Raw genomic sequence first — 20,627 nt, 5'->3', positions numbered from 1 at the left:
GCCGGCTGACACGTGCCAGGGCTCATTTACCTGCGCTCGCTGTAATTTTAGATGATGCTTTTTTGCAGGAAACAAGAGCTGGAATTATAAAGTCATGCTCTTGACTTTGTGATTGTTGCATAGTGCTGGGAGATCTGCCAGTGATATGTGAGTCACTCAATGCTCCGGTCTGAGTTGATATTTGGTGCGGTGCAAATAAGGACAGACTTTTGTTTTTAGGGGGAAATGAAAACAGCTTGACATAAAGAAAGCACAGATGGGCTAGACACAACAAAGAACTGATTTGTGGCTGAAAGCCAGTAACCCACCTCTCCCTTCAAAACACAGCTTCAAGAAGGAAAAGATGTCACAGTAATACAGAACCACAAGGGGCTGTTGAGAGGCTCCTTTCTGTGGGGTAGGAACCTCTGAAGTCAAGTATCTAGAAATGCTGATGACTTTGAGATCTATTAGGAGAGGTAATGTTCATCAGCTCCTCTCAGAAACCCTTCTACCTGCGTATTTCCTGGAAGTGATTGCACACCTGAAAGAGGGCTGGAATTTCTCTCCCTGTGTCGGAAATCTCAGCCCCGTTGGTGCCTGGCAGAAGGCAGCAGGCACAGTGGTGCTGTGGGGCGGGCATGCAGGAGAGGCAGCGGTGCCAGCTCATGTCCAGGGCGTTTCTCAGGGTGGTATGTCTGAATGAAGGCTATGGATGGATGAGGCTTTTGCATGGCCATTCCCAGGATGGTGGCTGAGTGCTGGCTCTGGCAGCATCCTGCAGTGCACCCTGCCGGGTTTTGACCTAGTGTCAGAGCAGCTTAGGTTGGCCAAGGAGGAGTTTCTGATGTTTTTGAGAAGGTACTGCCTTCATCTCTCATCCTTTGCTAGATAACCTATATGGCATATGGGCTTATTTGCTTGACTTGACTTGTTTGGATCTTTTTTCAGCTGTGTGAACACCCCTGTTTGTAACCCAGCCCCGTTCAGGGAGAGCTGCCCTTTGACTGCATCATTCCTGTTACGTAAGAAACTCTGTCTTCAAAACAAGTTTGTTGGGTTTTAGATGGCAGGAAGGCAGGTAAACAGCTCAGGAGCGTGTCAGGTTGTGTGATGTGTCATCCCTCACAGTGGAGATGCTGGAGTCTGCAGCACGTGATGCTCAGGGCTGCATCTCACAGCCATAGCTGGACAGCTGCTCCACAAATCACAGCAGCCCTTACAGGACACCAACATGGGGGGCTGGGGTGCTTACGGAAACCCCCCGCATGCCCCCGTGCTCTCAGTGCTCAGCAACCTCAAATTCAGGGAAAGTGCTTGTAAAGTCAGGCTGCAGGGAAGAGGAACACACCAGCCCCTTGCGCTGCTGGGCACACACGTGTTATTTTGCTCATTTAGGCAGAGCCAAGGCTGACGTGCGGCTTGTGCTTTGTGAGTTTGGAGACAGAACTAATACTTAGGCAAATTATTTAAATTACTTTTCCTGCATTAGGGCCAAACCCAAACGAACCTCAATCCTGTCCTGCTTAGCAACACTTCCTTGCCCCAAAGGGACATGATCTTTAAAGGCAACTTCTCCCTGTATCTCTGCAGCAGCACAGAGATGGGCTCTTATTTCGGGCATAATCAGGAGAGGAGATCCTTTCCTTTCAGGGCAGCTGGGCACAAACCACTGGTGTAGTAGAGTCTCAGGCATTAATTTATTTTCTTTATTATATTTTAGAATGTGGGGGACCTTGGTGTACAAAACAGTTAATAGACCCACCCGTGAGCCAGGGTATCTGAAGTGCTGACCTGCCCCATTGCTGCAGTCAGAGTCTGCGTCTGAGCGCAGTGCTGCGGGGCTTCGAGGGGAGCTGAACCGCACCAGTGCCAGATCTGGCCCACCTCCCCACAGGGCTTTACTGGTGTGGGAGGGCCTTACTGGTGTGTGACAAATCACAGTCCATTATGGTGGGAGCAGCACATGGCAGGGCTGCTGCCAATTAAAAGATTGCACAACAGGGGCAGAGCGAAAAAAAAAATATTCCATTGTGGTTTCAAGCCACCAGTGAGCTCTGACGTTATTTTGTTTCAGTTCCCTTAAATAAAGCAGTGTTGCTGTGGGAAGCACAGGCCTCTGGGAAGTGGCTCTACCGGAGCAGCCACAAAAGCTTTTCTTGCTGTGGCACCTCCGAGTGGGACCACGGGTCCCCAGTGGGCACAGCCACAGCGGCGAGCGGAGCAGCACCCCAAGGTGCACAACCCCCTTGGAGCTGCCTTCCTATTTATTTATTTAGCACCATGTAAAGGTAGCAAAATTACGCAGCTGAGAAGAGAAAGGCATCTTGAGATAATGTGCCCTGAGCTTCACCAGTGTGTAGGTGATGTGGTCTAGCCAGGAACACGTTACTGAAAGCCAACACGTGATGGACTCAGAACGAGTAACACCGGTGGGCAGGCTGGCTGAAAGGAAATCGAATGTTGTAGAAACAAAGTCAAGAGTAGGAGATAAAGGAAATGAGCTGTTTTTGCTCTGAACTCAGTTATGCTGAATCAGCATCACACTGTGTCTGTGCCTGCCTATAAGACCTTAAATAAATCTCTGGTTCTACTCTGTTACTGGAATTCGTCTTCTCATCTTCCCAAGGCTGTTTGGTGTTAACAGCTCTCCTGTTAACCGAGGAGCTGTTTGTTTCTCTCTCTCCCCTTTCCCATTTCTGCAGACCGCAGACTTGGCAGTTCCTGTTGATCCTCGCGGGTCCCGGCACCCGAGCAGGAAACCGGGCTCTATTGTTGGGAGCACAAATCAAAGGTCACTTCGGGAAAGCGCGGCAGGGTGTGCCTGTGCCCGGCGAGGGTGCTGGTGGCCTCAGCAGGCTTTTCTTTCTTCATTTCTTAAATCACGCTAACTATCTGGTCTGCTCTTCTCTGGCACCTTTGCTCCTGGGATCGCTCTCACCGTTGCTAGTTAAGCTTCATAAATCCACAAGCCGTAAGCATTAATCTCAACCTCACTTTTCAAGGAAACGGCTTTGTCTTGCGTTAGTGATTTTCTGGCCGCAGCCGCAGCAAAGCTTTGGCCTCCAGCAGCTTCCGCTGTTGCTGCTGCAGTGACGACACCTCCACCCAGGTGAGGCAAAAGGTTCATACAGCTTTAATTAGTGAAGTGAAATACTCCAGCTAATTTGACTTTGAGTTGATTATATGATCCCACACCAGACAGGAAAAGAAACCAAGGAGTTTCTTTCCACTGCTGGGAAGTATCCCCCCTTGTGCAGGTCTTACAGGCTGTTTAAGTATTACCTAATGGCCCTACCACTAATTCTTAGACTCTCTCTCCTACTGTGTTGTCTCTCGCCTGCTTCCTTTGAAAGCTTAAACATACAATTTTCTTACAAAAGGTGAACTGCACGGCTGGTGCATATACCACAGTGCTCTGTCGCTGGCAGAGGGATGAACACCCATCTTTTCCTCTGCGACCACCTGTGTGTCAAGCAGGCAGCATTAATTAATTGCTTGCAAAATGCTTCTGAAGGATGACTCACGTGTCTGATCTGCTGCCCACCAAACCCAGGACGGGCAAAGCAGTTTTCCTCCTGAGACCAACAACGTTTGGCTGAGGATGGGGTTGGATAGCAGAGTCCCTCCTTGACATGGCTGGAGTGTGAGAGAGTTTATATCGGCTGTGTGCTCTTTAATCGAGGAGCAGCTGTAAGGAAACTTACTTGACTGAATTTTCCTGGTCTTATGTTGCTATCCAGTCAATTCTAAATTATCTGGGGCAGATTATCTGGTGAGCTGAATTTTCTGTGAAAACAGAATGCAAAGACACTGCAGGTGGCTCCTTGTAAGGTCGTTCCCAATTCAGCCCATTGGTAGTCACAGAAAAGCTTTCTAAAGAGCTGAAAAGGGTGTAAGAGATGGCAAATTCCACCAGGTAGTTTGTTAAGTGGGTTTCAGCACTCGTGAAGATGACAATATCCTCATAAAGGCCAGTCTTCACAACTGCCATCCAGAAGAAGCAGGTATTAGTAAAGTAAATATTGACATTGATGTGTTGATGACTGTTTGTCAGGCTGGTGGAGCATTTGCTGAAGAACTCTCCTCCATGTGCGTAGGTGTCTTTGCAAACGCCAAGCATAGTGTTAGCTCAGCTGTACTATCACTGCTGGGATTTGGCAGGCCTTCCTTGAATGGTGACTATGGTTATTTTCTGTCTTGCTATCTTTGTAGAGAATTTGAATGTACTCCATTTCTGGAATTCTTTTTTGCTTGCTGGTCTGCCAGATCTTTTTCAGGATCTGGCTACCTCCTCTTTCCCTTGTTCCCTATGCCTCCTCTGCACTTTGTCGTAATTTTTGTGTATAGTCAATGCAGCAGGTGTGGAATTGGAAAAAATAAAAGGGAAATCCCGTGTGTGAAACACTTGCCACATTCCTGACACGCCCGTGCCTTGCAGCTGAGCCACCAACCTGGTAACCCGTGCAGGGCTCATTATCAGTGACTTGCCACGACTCCCTGAAGTCTAACAGAAGAATTAGGGAATCCAAAGGGGCTTTGCTGGACACCAGCATGATGACCTGGGGTTCCTCGTCTGGCACCATGCCGGCCCTCAGTGCTACAGTGTCTCCCCTGTACCTTACCAGAGCTCTTCAGCTGGGACAGGATTTATTTTGCATGGTTAGGGGACTTTCAGATTATTATGAACAATATTTTTTCTGAGCTGGGTTTGGGAATTGCCTTGTGTGAATGAACTCTAAGTGGATAAGGATCACTTAGTGTCCCTAAATCCTGCAAAGCAGATTTAAAGTGGAAAGGGTTTTAAGTGGGGAACTTAGGGCAAAAGAAAAACAGAATTAATAACAGAAAGCAGGGACTGAAACAAGGTGGAATGCAGTAACTTTTGTGAAACCTTCTCCTTTGAAATTTGTAGAACTCATTCACTGTAAAGATTAGACTATATGCTTGGAAAAGGCAGATGGTATGTTCAACATTATGAGAAAGTATATCATCTCTACAATTTGAATCGCCTGTGATTTGTATGAATAAGCAATTAGGTATGTTTTGGTGGGGATCTTGGGGTCATGTCTTTGCTGTAACAAAGAAAAAATGTGAATATGATTTGGGTTTCCTTTCAAAATGTCTAGTTAGGAAAAAAGGGCAGAAAAGTATGAGACTGTTGTGAGTAGATCGTCACAGCCCAGACCTCAGGAGCTGGCAGAAGTATGGGAGCAGGTGGTGTCACTACTCCACACATGCACACACACATACTGCCAAGATGTACCCATTTTGGGGTGCTCTGGTGAATACCAGCCATCTCCAGCCACCAGAGAATCACCGGGGGAAGCTGGAACACTTCCATTTCAGAATCTGCACACTGCATTGTGGCAGTGTGAAACCTGCTATATGCTATATGCCCTACTTCTTTATACGAAGCATCCGTACACAGGCTGTGCTGGCTGAGACGTGGGGCAGACTGCAGTGGTGTCTCAGTGAAAGCTGGCAGTGTGGTCACAGACCGTGAAGGCAGAGGGACCACTTGACTCATTGCTAGAATGACAACAGAGTCGGTATGAGAAGGGTGACAGCATCCCATGTTGTGAGGTAATTTCACTTTAAAGCTTTGCCTCTGACTGAGCTGAAATGAGTTCATTTCCTTTCTGGTTTTATTTTTCATATGCAGAAATGTACAGGCATGGAGGAGGGTGTGAGTTTTGCTGCTTGTTCTAAATGGAAGACAAAACAGAAATCCTTGCTGGAGATGTAAAGTCCTCTGCAGCTGCTCTGCAGATATGCCAGAGGAGGTTTAGGCATGAAAGCCTGCAGAAGTGCGTTGGTGGCAATGTCTTTGCACAGAAACAGAAGGGGACTTGTCCCTTCTTGGCAAGAATTGCTCCCTTTGGGCTTTCAGTGCTTCCTCTATAGGTGTGAGCAGCTCGTAGAGAAGAGCAGGACATGCGGGAAGTGGTGGGACAGGGTGGTCACGTGCAGACAGGAGTTCTGTCCTCCCTGAGCATCTGCCTATTACCATGCTGACCTGGGGGCTGGATGCATCTACTTCTTGATTTAAGGGGAACCCTACTGTGGGGAGCAGCTCCATGTAGCACCACCAACCACAGCTCATAATCCCCTCTTTGCTAGGTGAACACCACATTCAAGATCCTCTGTTTCCAGGTGACATCAGGGAAGGCAATAGCAGCACAGAGCTGGGTGTGTTGGATGTGCATGCTGGCTCTGTGCGTGGAGACAAGCTTCTGTCATGCATCCGAAATCATGTGCTGGGTGTCAGTCCCCTGCCACCCCCAGCACGCACACTTTTAGCTGTGGGTGTGCTGCTTTGGGATGTTCGTTCTGGTGGGAGAGGGAAAGCTTCTGGGGTGACCTTTGGCACTAAGAGTACAAACAAACAAGTCAGAAATAAGAAGTCTCCTGTTGAGGGTTAGGACACTGTGTTCTTCCTCACCAGAGATCTCTCTGCAGATGCACTGGCTGGCTCCAGGGGGTATAAAGGAGAAGTAAATAGGGGAAACAGGAAAAAGGGTTTTACACTTGACAACAACAAAGTATTTTTTGCACTTTACAACCTGTTTCTATTCTCTTGTCCCTCTGTGCTTTGGGAAGATCCTGGTGTCATCTGCTCCCTGCCTTCTTCGTGGGTCTGGGCGCTGTGTGTATGCCCTGTGCCCCTCGGCAGGACTGTCACCATCCCCACCTGCTCCACACATGCAGGAGAAGAGCAGAGCAGAGCAAATGCCCAGGGGTAAGAACGCAGGGGGAGGAAGCAGAGCAGGGGGACATGGTGAGGATGGTGAGGAAGTGTGTGAGCTGTGTCCCACAGGCAGGTGTGAGAGTCGACTTCACGTGGCAGCATCTTGGGTTGCATCATGCTTTGTGGCCACGATGCAATCCTCCCTCTGTATTTCATCATCCTGCGGTGGGCAAGGAGGTGGGGTTGATGGTGGGGGGCACATGGGCTGCAAATCTGGAAGGAGCTCTCAGTCTGCAAAGACATAAGAAGTTGTTGGTGGTGGGGTGCTGGGGGTTTTTGTTGCTTTTTTTAACACAAGGCAACTCAGTTGTCCAGTGGTGACAGGATGGCTGGTGTGACCAGGCTGTGTCTGCAGTCATGGCAGAGCATGGTGGCAGGCTGGGAGAGGCAAGTCAAACACTGTGCTGGTGAAGTGACAGAGGACCTCCAAAAGGGCTGGGGAAGGGTCAAGTGGCAGAGGAGCCTCCCTGCACAGGTGCCAGCCACTGCCCACTTCTTTGCAGCTCCAGGGTTCTCAGGGTCAGTCCTGCAACATGGACTCAACAGGACACATACAAATTAGACAAAAGCCCGTGTGGTGGCTTGATGATGAGGTGTTATGGGTACTTCCTCTGTCTGGACTCAGTGCTGCTGGCAGGGGTGTCAGAGGCAGATGTTCTGAAGGTGCCTCCTGAGTGCTCAGTGAAACCGGTGGGGTGCCCTGAGGAACAGATGCCTCAGAAGGTGCACCAGGGAGCTGGTGCAGGTTGAGATGTCCCTTACCAGGAGGGCTATAGGCTCCCACTGAGCATGGCAGGGAAGAGGAGAAAGCTAGCAGCCCTCTCTGTGGGGCACCTGGAGATGGCTGCCCCACAAGCCTCCACCCATCCCTGCAGGGGCGCTTCGGGGGCTGGTGGTCTGCGCCCCACTGGTGGGGTTCACCTCCTGCTGGGAGGAGAGTGGCTGCCTGGCAGGCTCTGCTGCCCCAGGCATCCTTGCTATCCCATGGTTGCTGGAGTGTCCCTGGTGATCACATGGGATGTGATCCTTTTGGAGTGACTGTCCAGTCTCCATGCAATCCCCCAGGTGACCATGGAGATTCCAAGGGATGGGATCCCCCCTTTGGGATGTCCATTATGATGATGTGGCATATGACCCCCTCAGGTGACACTGGTCAACCCATGGGATAAGAACCACTGGGGTTACTTTGGTGACCCTGTGGGAAGTGACCCTCCCCTAAGTTGCCCCTGTTGGCTATGGGTGTGGGACATCCCTGGGCTGGGAAGAGGTGAGCAGCATGGCGCTGCTTCCCTTGCAGCCCCAGGCCTTCCCTTGCCAGGATCTCATGGGGTTCTCCAGTTCCTGTGTCCAGTTAAAGGTGTCACCACCATCACCTTGTCCTCCTCAAGCTAGTGATGAAGGTCCCATGTCCCATTGTCCTGGTTTCGGCTGGGATAGAGTTAATATTTTTTCTTAGAAGCTAGTACAGCGCTGTGTTTTGGATTTGGTGTGAGAACAATGTTGACAACATGCTGATGTTCCTAGCTGTTGCTGGGTAATGCTTATACTAAATCAAGGACTTTTTGTTTTCCTGGGCCCTGCCAGCAAAAGGGCTGGATGGATACGGGAAATCGGGAGGGGACACAGCCAGGACAGGTGACCTGAACTAGCCAAAGGGGTGTCCCATACTATATGACATCATGCTGAGTATATATAAGCTGGGGGAAGAAGAAGGAGGGGGGGACATTCAACATTATGGCGTTTGTCTTCCCAAGTAACCGTTACGTGTGATGGAACCCTGCTCTCCTGGAGGTGGCTGAACACCTGCCTGCCCATGGGAAGCAGTGAATGAATTCCTTGCTTTGCTTTGCCTGCATGCACAGCTTTTGCTTTATTTATTAATTTGTTCCTATCTCAACCCTTGAGTTTTACATTCCTTTCCGATTCTCCTCCCCATCCCTCTGGGTGGAGGGGAGTGAGCGAGCAGCTGCAGGGTGCTTGGTTACCAGCTGGGGTTAAACCACAACACCCATCACTCCAGCTGGGAAGTCATACAGGAGCATGGACTGTGGGACCAGTTGGCATAAGGCTGTCAGTGCAGTCATTGCACCCCTGAGATTCAGCTTCCCATTGCCCAGAAGAAGCCACATCAGGCAGAAATCACTGTGTATCTGGCAATGGTGGCATCTGGGTCTCCAGCTCAGGCATTCAAAGACTCACAAAATTCCACATTCAGATTATAAATCTGGCAGTGATCACATCAAGTCTAAAAACCTAGGAAGCTTGGACCAGGGAAGCCCACAGAAGTTTGGATGCTTAGTCAAAATAAACAATTTGAACTTTCAGTTTTGGTTCAGGCTAAATCACTATGAAAACCATCTTTTTTGTGGTATCTCAGCAACTGCCAAAAAGCAGAAAACTGATGGCACCCACAAAAACAACAAGTAAAACAACTTGTCAGACTTTAAAAAACCTCAGTTAAAAAATTCTTGGTACTGTACATGGGAAAACAGTCATGAGGGTAGTCAGGCACTGACCTGTTGGACCTACAGTTCTGGGAAACTTCCAGTGGATGAGGCAGAATCTCCAGAATCCATACTTATTAATGTATAAATGATGCACTGATCTGGTTTTGGCAACTCTGATAATCATTGTATCTATCCATGATATCCTTTGCAACGCCTATTTCTGATTTTGTTTGTTTCCCTGTCCACAGGTTTCCCTTCTTTCACTTCTTTTTTTGTTGTGATGCTTCTGTGTTTGGAACAACTATTTGTCTCTTCTTTCTAAACCAACCACATCATTAAATTAAAGAAAAAAGTTAGAATTTAAGCAGACTTGGTGAAAAGTAACCATGGTATTCTTCCTTTTGATTTTTTGGGTTTTGGTTTGGGTGTTTTTTGTTGTTGTAGTCTATTTATCCTAGGTTGTAAGATATTTGAGGTGAGGGCTACTGGTTCATGATACAGGATTGAAGTTATTATTAACTTTATTAATGTATAATCAATTTACACTACTAATTTGCATAGATAATTTATAATACGATGGCTGCAAATGTGAGGTATACACATAATTGGAGCAATCAGCAAAATAATACTTTTCACCTGGTACGAGAGGTTGTAGGAAGACTGTGTTCTTTCACATATATATAGGCAAAGTGATCTCTAGGTCAGAAACTTCCCTTCAGTCAGCCACAGCCTCCCTTCTAACACTGAAGCAACAGTATTAGTTCTTTTTCATTAGTATATTTGGGGGGTTCATTACTAAAGAAAGTTTGCAAATACCCTTAACTGTGATTTCCTATATTCATTCTAATGTGTTGTTTGGTTGTTGGGTTGTTTTTTTTCTTTTTTTTTTTTTTCAGTTGGTTTTAACATCCTCCCAACAGACCAGGGCGTTACAAACAGAACAGGCCCTTACATATCCAACAAGCTGTAAACACAGATTCTGCCTGCATGGGCCAAAAATGCAACTTGAGAAATCAAGCAGTTGGCAGCAAGGAAATGGAGCCCGTGACCTCCCATGACAACGGAGGCCTTGGTGGTGACAGACTTCTCCCAGGAGCAGAACATGGTGTTGGGTTTGCAGAGCAAAGAGAAGGGTAGGTTTCACAATAGCAGAACTTGTAAGAGTTGCAGTTGTGGTACATACAGGTATTTCCTACCTGCTGTTATGTTTTCCTCTGTTCAGGTGTCTGCAGGTCTAGGAGATTGCTGCTAGGGCATGGTGCAGAACAGAGCTTTTTGAGGGAGCACTCAAAGCAGCCTGCTGCTGCAGCAGCGCTGTGCACTCAGCCGTGAAGAGAAAGATTTTCTCGTGCTTATTCTCTTAATAGCTGAAGTCATTCCAGCTGGATGCATCTGGCTGCTCTTGCATCCCCACCAGTAACCAGTGTATGGCCACACCCGGTGGCAAATGTGATGGAGGGAAATTCTCCACACCAGGAGCATTCCACACGAATGTTACTGGAGCAGAGGCTCAAAGTCACTGTGTTCCCTGGTTGGTGGGATCAGTACGTTTTCCTGTGGCTGTAGAGTATTTGAACCCATGCTGTGGGCACGAGAGGGAATCAGCATAGCAAATACCTTTATATTTGCTGACACCTGAGAAAGAACAACTTGGACTACTGAGACCAGGATGGGCATGAAGTAATCTTTCCCTTCTTTTACTCTTCCAGTTTCTGTCCATCTAGATGAATAAGCACTCCTTGATTCAGAAGATACATTTAAGGTGTACCTATTAAATATAATTAGTTATATTTAATCCTAAAATAATGGGTTTTCTTTCTGAACCCATCTGCACTTCTGACTTGGACACTATTCTTTGGCAGCGTGGCTAAATTCTGCGCAAGAGTTACTGACCTGCAGGCTGGTTATCATAGCTCTAAATCATCATCTAATCATTTTTTTTCTGCTAGGTCTGCCAATGTGACTCATCCTTTATTTGGATCAGTTGCAAGACACATAAACTAGATAACTGCAGCAAACTTCAGGAAACCAGGAATGATGAGACACATTCACAGAAAAAAGCCTAGGGGAAGTCAATTGTGCTCTAAGGATGTCTGGTTAGTCTTTTTAATTTATGCCTATCATCGGCATAGAAAATCAGCTGATGGGAGAGTCTGTTTAAGAACAAAACTGAGAAAAAACTTTATGCAAAAGAGGAAGCAGACATCAAAACTTGTCTATGTAATTATGGGCTATAAACATCTTATATTTACTGAAACAGGAAATGGAACAACTTTAAATTACATGTTTAAAATGTACTTCAGCCAATAGCCAGCACAATTAAAATCTGTCTTCATGCCTCTTTGCTTTGGCCTTAATTGATGTTTCCACAGTTCAGTAATCTCTGGTAGAGAGAAGAGGACAAAAGGCCTCTCTACAATCCACTTCTATAGTGTTTTCTGATTGTTTCCCAGAGAATTATCAGGAATTCTTTCTTCTAGGTATAGACTAGCCCAGGATGTTACAGGTGTTGACAATGTTAGGGATGGGGAGAAGGCATCCTTTTAAAAGGATAAAGTTTGGAAGTTTTATAATGGTGACATTTTTTACTTATTTCCAGGTGATGAAGCACAGAGATGAACAGGCCCATGGGGAAAGCTGCAGTCAACTGAGACCATCAAACTGTGTTCTCAAAGAGACTGAAAATGCAAAACTTAGAAAAATAAAGGGAAAAGAAAAAAAAAGGCCCCCAAGGACCCCTTATGGGAATCAATATTTTTGCCTTTCTCCCTCCTAGAGAGACTAGAGAAGTAGCCCACTTCTTGTCATGTGGGGTCAGATGCTCTGCTCAAGATTAAATTGCTAGATACTGTGCTGGAAGGTCACTCTTTTTTAATATTTTATGTATCCTTTACGTAGAAAGGATCTTGTTGATCCTTTCTACTCTACCATTGTGTCATGGAGTTTTAGCCTAATGAGAGCCTCTCAGTGGAAATCCACAACAGATCCTTTTATTCTTTTGATGTTAATTGAACAAAAGCTATATGGAAGTTGTTGCTGGTTTTCAAGTCATTGGTGCGCAGAGGACAATGACTGAAGGAGAGGCCACCCAGGGAAGGACCTAATAATCAGATAGATAATTACACCCCTTCCCATAGTTCTTTCTATGGCCCCAGAGTTGAGGTCTGAGCCAGGCTCATGCCACTGAAACAAGCATGCGTGAGCAGGGGACGGGATATACTGTCTTCATGTTTGTTGCCTCAGTTTAGCAAACTCAGTTACCTGATTTAACACTTGCATCAGCTGAATGCTATCCCTTCCCTTAATACTGGCCCATCGACTTAAAATGTTGCTGTGTATCCTCGAAGAGCTGCCACAGTGGGTCACCTGTGTGACCACAGCAGTACGGTCAGACGTGCCCCTCTTGCAACACCTCCTTCTCCTCCACCGTTAGCTTGGCTTGCAGAGCCCCCACATCCCCATCCTGATTTCTGGGATGATGGGTATTGGATTGAAGATGCACTGGAAAGTGTTACCTCTGGTCTGTGTCTCTGTGGCTGCGTACCCAGAGGGTGGCATGCTAACCACTGCTGCTTGCTCAGAGAAGTGGATCCCTGCTCTATGATGGCTTCTGCCACCTGTTGCCTGTTAGTGAAAGTTTATGGCCCACAGGAAAGTGAAATAATCACAGGAACTCTCAGTGGTGCCTGAGTCTGTGTTGCAGTTTCATGAGCTCCCAGTCAAAAGGCCAATAGAAAGCTGGTTTGATTTCTTCTGTTCTTGTTTCTTTCTTTCCCCTATTTTCTTTCTTTTCTCTCTCTCTCTCTCTTTTTTTTTTTTTTTCTTTTGAAGATGTATTTTTATATCACCTTGTTAAACCTCAGCATTTTGCACCATAGGACTGCTCAGATATCTGCAAAAAATGCTTGTGTTGTGTCCCGGGATGAGGGAACCTGCAGCTAACAGCGCTTGGCAGAATTTCATCTAATCACTCACTGAGGTGGCCTGAAAAGCCTGATATTAAGGTTTGCTCAAAGAGGACCTGAAATGACACAGGATCCATGTTTGACCCCACGGCTGAAGAAGGCATCCTCATGACTATGGACACCCTGTTCAGTGATTTGATCCGTGGCAGCTTGCTAGGGCAAAGAGCACTTTGAAAACTGCTTTGAAATACTGTTTTGTCCTCTGCACAGTACAACTCATTCTACCAGTTTCCTTCCTTGTATTAGCACGGCCATAATAATGATCAGTTATGCTTACATAAAAGGTTGTTTGTTTTTTTTTTGTTTGTTTGTTTTTTTTTTTTTAAAAAAAGGTGGGGGGAATGAACAAAATGAACAAGAGACAGAAACCTCCTTGATTTTCAGAGGAGGATGCCTAGACTTTACACAGGCATGATGGCTATGCAACATAGCCTTCATTTAGACACCTTCATACAGTCTCCAAATGGAGGAAGGCAGTTAAGGTCTCTTTTATTTGAGTGTAGTCCTCCAAAATGCCTTTCAAGCTCCCAAAAGAAATGGAGAACAGATGGTCACTGAAAACATTCTTCATTTCAGTCCTGAGAAATTGTGCCATGCCATCTACAGGGCTGTGCTGCCCATCTAGACGTGCTGGGGACTTTGGTGCAAAAGGTGCAATGGAAGAAGGGGGCAATGTGGCCTTAGTGGAAGTTTCCAGAGCCTTTGAAGCTTCTTTGTGATGAAGGAGGAAAGGGCAACGAGTGAAGGGGAAAGTACAGGAGATGGTGAAGGGTAAACATATGACATTTCCGTGTGCTGGGGATAAGTGGCCATGGAAGCAGTAACAGTAACCTCAAAATCTGAACGGTCTGTTACTGTTTCATAGCTGATAAAGCAGAACCTGTGGGTGGTGCATGGAGGTCAGTGCAGAAAGCTGTTCCCGAAACTTTTCTCAAGCTAATTCCTGGAAAACAGCTGTTCTGATGCTCTTGGAGTGGAAACACAGAGTCTTCTGCAGAGAGGAAAACTAATGGAAACCAAAGCCTCAGCGCTCAGAAAATCCTGGGGCAATGAAGGCTTTGCAGGGAGCAATTCAGGGGGAGCTCTGAAACCTAGAAAATGGGTATTACGTCATTTCAGCAGAAGGTTAATTTATTGCTCTGCACAAGTGGGCACACCACCACCACCTAGAAGTCATCCAGCAGAGCAGGAAAAGTCATCTGCCAAAACAGCCCTCAGCCTGATAGAATTCCCATCCATTATTCAGCTTTGCTCAGGTCATGTATCCAGACACCCTCATTTTACAAACCAGACCCTAAGTTACTGATTCAAAAACCACAAAAGAAGCCCACTCTTTCAAGGCTAGGAGAAAATAAATATCTAAACTATTGAACTCTGTGACAAGCCTTTCAGACATTACTTGCTGGTTGGAAGGCTTAATCCTCATAAAGTCCCTGATTCAAAGTACACTGGAAGCGGTCACCTTGTTTTTGTCATGCTTCTGTAACTACATATATTGAAAGGTCTCCAAAGCCCAGTACACTAACCTTTTCTACTTACAACTTTGAGAAAAAACTCAGACCTTACCTTGAAATTTTCTCATTGCAGGTACCTTTTGATTTAAATGTGGTTATTGATGTCTGAGTTTTTCTTCACCTTGTAGTTCAGCCCTAGCTGATTCTGGTCATAAAGTTACTTTTGCTGACCAGCTACATTAACAGATCCCTCCAGGCAGAGCGAGCTGAGCAGTTCCTTTCCATCGTTATTATGTGGCATAATCAAAGACCAGTATTGTCTGATTAAGACCTTCATCTGTGTGGCTGAGAGGAGTTTATCTGACTGAATGAGCTGCTGGAAAGGAGCACTTGCATTTACCTGCATTTCTCTAAGTGCATCTCATCTTGCTTTATTGTTGTTGCCTAGTTGAAGATTTGAATGTGACATCCCATTTGCCTGCCTCAGGGTCCACACTTCAACTTAATGGCAGTTGCCAAGACCAATAGTGCTCTGGAAGAAAGGGCCTACAAGCCAGTTACGAGAAAGCAACAGGTTCCTTCAGAAACCTAGCAACATTTCTTGGAGTCTGGGCAACATGATCTGAGGAGCTGGATCCCACCCTGGAAAACTGAGTTCCAGCTTGACTGTGGGAGGCCTTCAGACACAGCTCACTCATGCACAGAAATATTTCCTGATAGATAATTTGATATTACATGTTTGAAATTCACACTGTAGCATAAATTCCTCCAGTTTGGAGGCACGCACAAAACCGTGCTATTAGACAGGCGACCAAAAATTCGTATCAGCTGTTTGCAAACAGCTGCAAGTTATCTCTGCAAGAGAAGAAAGAAGCAACAACAGCCTCTAACTATTTGGAGTTGAAAACCCCTTTTTAATTTTATAATGAATGATGTGTTTAGGGGTAGCTCTTGGCCAGAGAAACTAGTTAATTCTATCAAAATTACATTTTCTGACTGTTCCCTGAGTCTCGAGCCTGCAGTCCCAGGCACACTGGGGCAGGACTGGGAGCACCCCAGCACATTTGTGGTTTGCGTGCCCATCTCTGGAGCCTGGTACAAATGGCACTGATGTCTCATGGCTAACGGGGATTCATGGAACAGAGGGTTCACTTTAGTCAGGTAGTCTTTAATAACAAAAATAATTTCAGTTATTTGGGAATATTAAATGAGATTTTCACTTCTGGTGCTATATGTTTGAAGAGGAGATTGCTGTTGGGACTCCTTCTGTTTTGCATGAAAGCAATGCTGCCACAAGTTCTGCTTCAATGTCATGAAGGTGCTTGAGTGGAAATTTTAGATGTGTGGTTTTAGTTTGCAGTTCACTCAGTTAGGGGTGAGTTTTCTGGCTTCACCAGAGCACTGGGTAGAAAGCGTGGTACACGCAGAATGGGCTTTTTTGGGTTGTTGCAAGTATACAGCAGCAGGGTGTAGTTTCCATAGCTGTGCTGCTCAAAGCAGGCCAAAGAGTGAGAGGAGGAATATCCCCAGCACCTGTGCATTGTCAGGGTCCACAAGGCAACCAAGCCCCCAGCTCTGGCCCCAGCCACCCACGTGAAGAAAAGGGAGGCAGCTCTCCTGGCATTTGCACAGCCAGCTGCAGCCCTGCTGCTGGTCATGCTTTAATTTTGCATCTGGGTTTATGTCACCTGCAAGCCTTGTGGGAAAACAGCGATAAGTTCTTGTGTGTGTGTGTGTGTCCATTAGCATGTGTCTGCATGTCTTCTCCCTCAGGGCCCTCTGGGCTCAGGATCAGGGAGCAGCAAGGCCTGCTCTGCGCACTGCCATGTCCCTCTGGCAGGGCTTACAACTGCATCAGCCAGATTGGAAAAAGGAAACTTGTATCTGGCTGGAGCTCCAGCACCTCAAATCGAAGTGCAGTCTCTCAGTCTAAAATGTTTTGATGGCAGATGATGCCAGGCTTTGCTCTGAACTGTCCCTGGGAAAGCACAGGTTTCCCTCAGCTCCCTCCCCTGTGGGATGGAAGTTCCCTGTACTGGGATGAAGGGGACAATTAATAAAAACTATCAAAAATATTATACAATTAATAAAATGTCTTACACTTGGCCACAGTGAGCCATGCCAGATTTTGCTTGTCAGGGCTTTGACCTAGTGTTGGTTGGTGGTGTGGGTAGGTGCTTGTTCAGCTCCAGAGGTGTGTGCAATCCAGAAATGGCATACTTGCCAGACAAGAAACCATCCCTGGCTAGTTTCACTCCAATCCCAGCAGCCATGGCCTAACTCCTTCTGGAGAAGAAGTTTATCTTTCAGTACTTTCTCATTTTTTGTGTAGCAGGGGGAGGAGGTAAGAAATTGTTCGCCAAAAGCACCCATGGGTGGACTGTGTGTTGTGTATCTCCAGCAGTACAGGGGGAGGTACCAAGAGGGTTTGCTGCAACTTAGCGTGGCAGAGGATATGTAGAAGCTGAAAGGACAGCATCACTGAGGAGAGACCTTATTTTAGAGTGCCAAACCCTGCACAACTGAACTTTGAGCAAAATCTGGCCTGCCCAGATCTTTAGTTCAGCCCAGAAATGATGAGGCATCAAACTCATCCTGAGAGTTCCTTTTCAGCCCAGAGAGATTTCTGGTCAAACCCATCATTTCTGCACATGCCACAGTTTCCTCTCCCAAATACTATCTATTTCCACACGAAAGCAATGATACTTCTGACTTTCCAAGGGAAATGCCTTCTTGCTTCATTCTTAATCATTAGTAAAGAAAGCAAAGTGGACAAAAATGGCACCTACTGGACACATCTGCGTACCTCCTTTAGCAGGTGTCTAAAAATACAGGCCTTTTAAAGCATCTGCTGACTGCAATGATTTGGCTGTTTTAGGGGCTTGAAAGTCTAAGTACTTCTGGCCTTTAACAGGAATGGTGGGGTATTGTTACACTTATAGGAAACTGCATTCAAACGCAAGATCTCTAAGGGCAAGAGTGACATTGCTCAGGAAAAAATTGCACAATTTCTGTGATTCAGTTCCCTTGTCTGTAAATTGTGGAAGTCCTGTGGTTTTTTCCCCTTCTACATCAGGATTGCGTTGTTCAGTCTATGAATGGTGTATCAGAGCTGAAGAATGATCAAAAGTCCTTATTGTTGAAAACTTTTTGGTGAACCGTTATGGCACCATTTTTAAAAAAGGTGGAAAGGAGGACCCTGTGTACTACCAGCGTGTCAGCCTCACCTCTGTGCATGGGAAGATCATGGAGCAGATCCTCCTAGAAGCTGTGCTAAGGCACATGGAGGACAGAGAGGTGATTTGAGACAGCAGGTATGGCTTCACCAAGGGCAAGTCTTCCTTGACCAACCACGTGGCCTTCTGTGATGGAGTGACTACATCAGTGAACAATGGAAGAGCTACAGATGTTGTCTGTGTGAACGTCTATAAGGCCTTTGATATGGTCCCCCACAACATCTTTCTCTCTACATTGGAAAGATATGGATTTGATGGATGAGTTATTTCATGGATAAAAAATTGGCTAGATGGTTGCATCCAGTGTAGTGGTCAATGGCTCCATGTCTGGACGGAGATCAGTGATGAGTGGTGTCCCTCAGGGATCCATACTGCAACCAGCACATTTTCATATCTTCATCGAGACAGATGGTGGGATCAAGTGCACCCTCAGCAAGTTTGCAGACAACACCAAGTTGAGTGGTGTGGTTAACATGCCTGAGGGACAGGATGCCATCCAGAGGGACCTGGACAACCTCAGGAAGCAGACCCCTGTGAACTTCATGAGATTCAACAAGGCCAAGTGCAAGGTCCTGCACCTGGGCCAGGGCAACCCTTGGTATCAATACAGGCTGGGAGATGAAGGGGTTGAGAGCAGCCCTGTGGAGAAGGACTGGGGGGTGCTGGTGGATGAAAAGCTGGACGTGAGCTAACAAAGTGCACTCACAGCCCAGAAAGGCAACCGTATCCTGGGCTGCATCAAAAGAAGTGGCCAGCAGGTTCAGGGAGGCGATTCTGCCCCTCTTCTCTGTTCTGGTGAGACCCTACATGGAATACTGTGTCCTGCTCTGGAGTCCTCAGCACAGGAAAGACATGGACCTGTTGGAGTGGGTCCAGAGGAAGGACAAAAAATTGATCACAGGGATGGAACACTTCTCCTATGAGGAAAGGCTGAGGGAGTTGGGGTTGTTCAGCCTGCAGAAGAGAAGGCTCTGGGGAGATCTTATGGTGGCCTTGCAGCATTTCAAGGGGTCTTATAATAAAGATGGGGACAAACTTTTTAGCAGGGCCTGTAGTGATAGGGCAAGGGCTAATGGTTTTAAACTAAAAGAGGGCAGATTCAGACTAGATATAAGGAAGACATTTCTTACGATGAGGGTGTTGAACCACTGGAACAGGTTGCCCAGAGATGTGGTAGATGCCCCATCCCTGAAGACATTCAAGGTCAGGCTGGATGGAGCTCTGAGCAACCTGATCTAGTTGAAGATGTTCCTGCTTATTGTAGGGGTGGTTGAGACTAGATAACCTTTAAAGGTCCCTTCCAACCCAAACCATTCTATAATTCTATGATGTTTTGTGTATTAAAATTTAAGAGGTGCAGGTAGAAAAGACAGGATGTTTATTCTCATGCTAACAATGAAAAGTTTATAATCCCAGAATAGTCTGATACAAAAGCAACTTTGTCTGAAATAGAGTAAGAAGAACTAAATTTTTTTTCTTGATACTGATAAATGTTGATTTTGGGGCCTGAACTAGCAAGGCACAAGGTGCTGTCCTGGTGGCCTTTGGGCTGGAGGTCCTCATACAGGTGTGTATGCCAAGGCCAGCACCACTTGGTTAATGCAGGATGGGAAGGGGTACCAAGGTGTACTTCCACAAGCCTTTACTAAATCACAAGGCTCTTCAGATTGGATTTAAGTCCTCTTTTTGGACTTCCCAGCTGACTCCTGATGGGAACATTTATCCAGGCTCAGATATGAGAGACTCTGCTCACCTACTGAACGACAATGGATTTGGTGATGCTAGAAATGGTAGTGAGATCAGAGGGTTATACATTCTGTGTTTTCGTAATTCTCATAAGGTTGTTAGACTGAAGCAATTTTATTTAAGTGAATCTGACTTTCCCAGAAAGTACTGTGCTGAGTCAAAGACAAGCTATTCAACTGGGGATTTGGCATGGCCATCTAAGACAGATGCTGAATTTTTAAATGATGGGGTTTTTTTCCCAGTGTCTATGGCTTTTTAGTTACCTGTTTTAAATCTAATCTGCCATTTTATTGTCCAGTTTTTCACTACTGCAAGATTATTCAGCAGTTTCTTGTAACTCAGCACAGCAGTAATAAGGCTGTCCTCCAAACTGTCCTGCATCCGAGTACCAGAGCCTCAAGGATGGGAGTTATGTATCCATCTTCCCTCAGTTTTGGGGAGATTGCAAGCAATGTAGCTACTGTGAGAAGTAATTGTGGGTTTATGACGTGAATTCTCATCTCTAAGGATTCTGGCCAAGGCCAGGATAGGGTTGACATCAGCACCAACATAGGACAGGCTCACCAACATAGGGCAGGTGAGCCCTGTGTCTTGCTGGCAGGTAATAGGAATCTGGAGTTGGACTGGAGTTTTGTATGCTGTTGCGGTGCCTTAAACTATCCAGACTTATATCTGATATGTAGAACAAAACGTGCTGGTGAAACGGAAATTATAGAGAAATAATTCCTTAAAAAAAAATCACTGAAAAATGAAAGAATCCCAGAGATGCACCCAGAAGCAGGGCATGTGTACTCCTGCTCGTAGGCTGTGTATTCAGGTGGGGTCTGGGCTGGAAGAGAGGGAGGACCTCACCAGAGGGGAGCTTCGACACCGAATAATCAGAGCTCTAGGGCAGAGAACTGACCGAGTTATACTCCATTTCTCAGTGATGAGGCGGGGAGGGTTTTCCGTGTTCTGGTGGCTTAGCTCCCTCTGCTGTGTATGTGAGCTGAAGGCTGAGACAGGAAGATTTGGATGGGCTTCTGAGAGAAATCCAGGGGTGGGCTCAG

General features: G+C 46.3%; 1 protein-coding gene across 1 annotated transcript in view; it reads left to right on the top strand.

Moving 5' to 3' along the window:
* The window catches only part of PDZD2 (PDZ domain containing 2), a 193,510-nt gene that overhangs the window by 152,829 nt on the left and 20,054 nt on the right, over nucleotides 1-20,627 (top strand). Inside the window, exon 25 of the mRNA XM_080372582.1 lies at nucleotides 10,074-20,627. This exon is cut by the window's right edge and continues 20,054 nt beyond it. The gene's annotated coding sequence lies outside the window, so the exon portion shown is untranslated. The remainder of the gene's footprint in view (nucleotides 1-10,073) is intronic.

The sequence above is a fragment of the Falco punctatus genome (assembly GCF_963210335.1).
Source record: "Falco punctatus genome assembly, chromosome: Z".
Classification (NCBI taxonomy): Eukaryota; Metazoa; Chordata; class Aves; order Falconiformes; family Falconidae; genus Falco; species Falco punctatus.
This window is presented reverse-complemented; position numbering and strand designations above follow the sequence as displayed.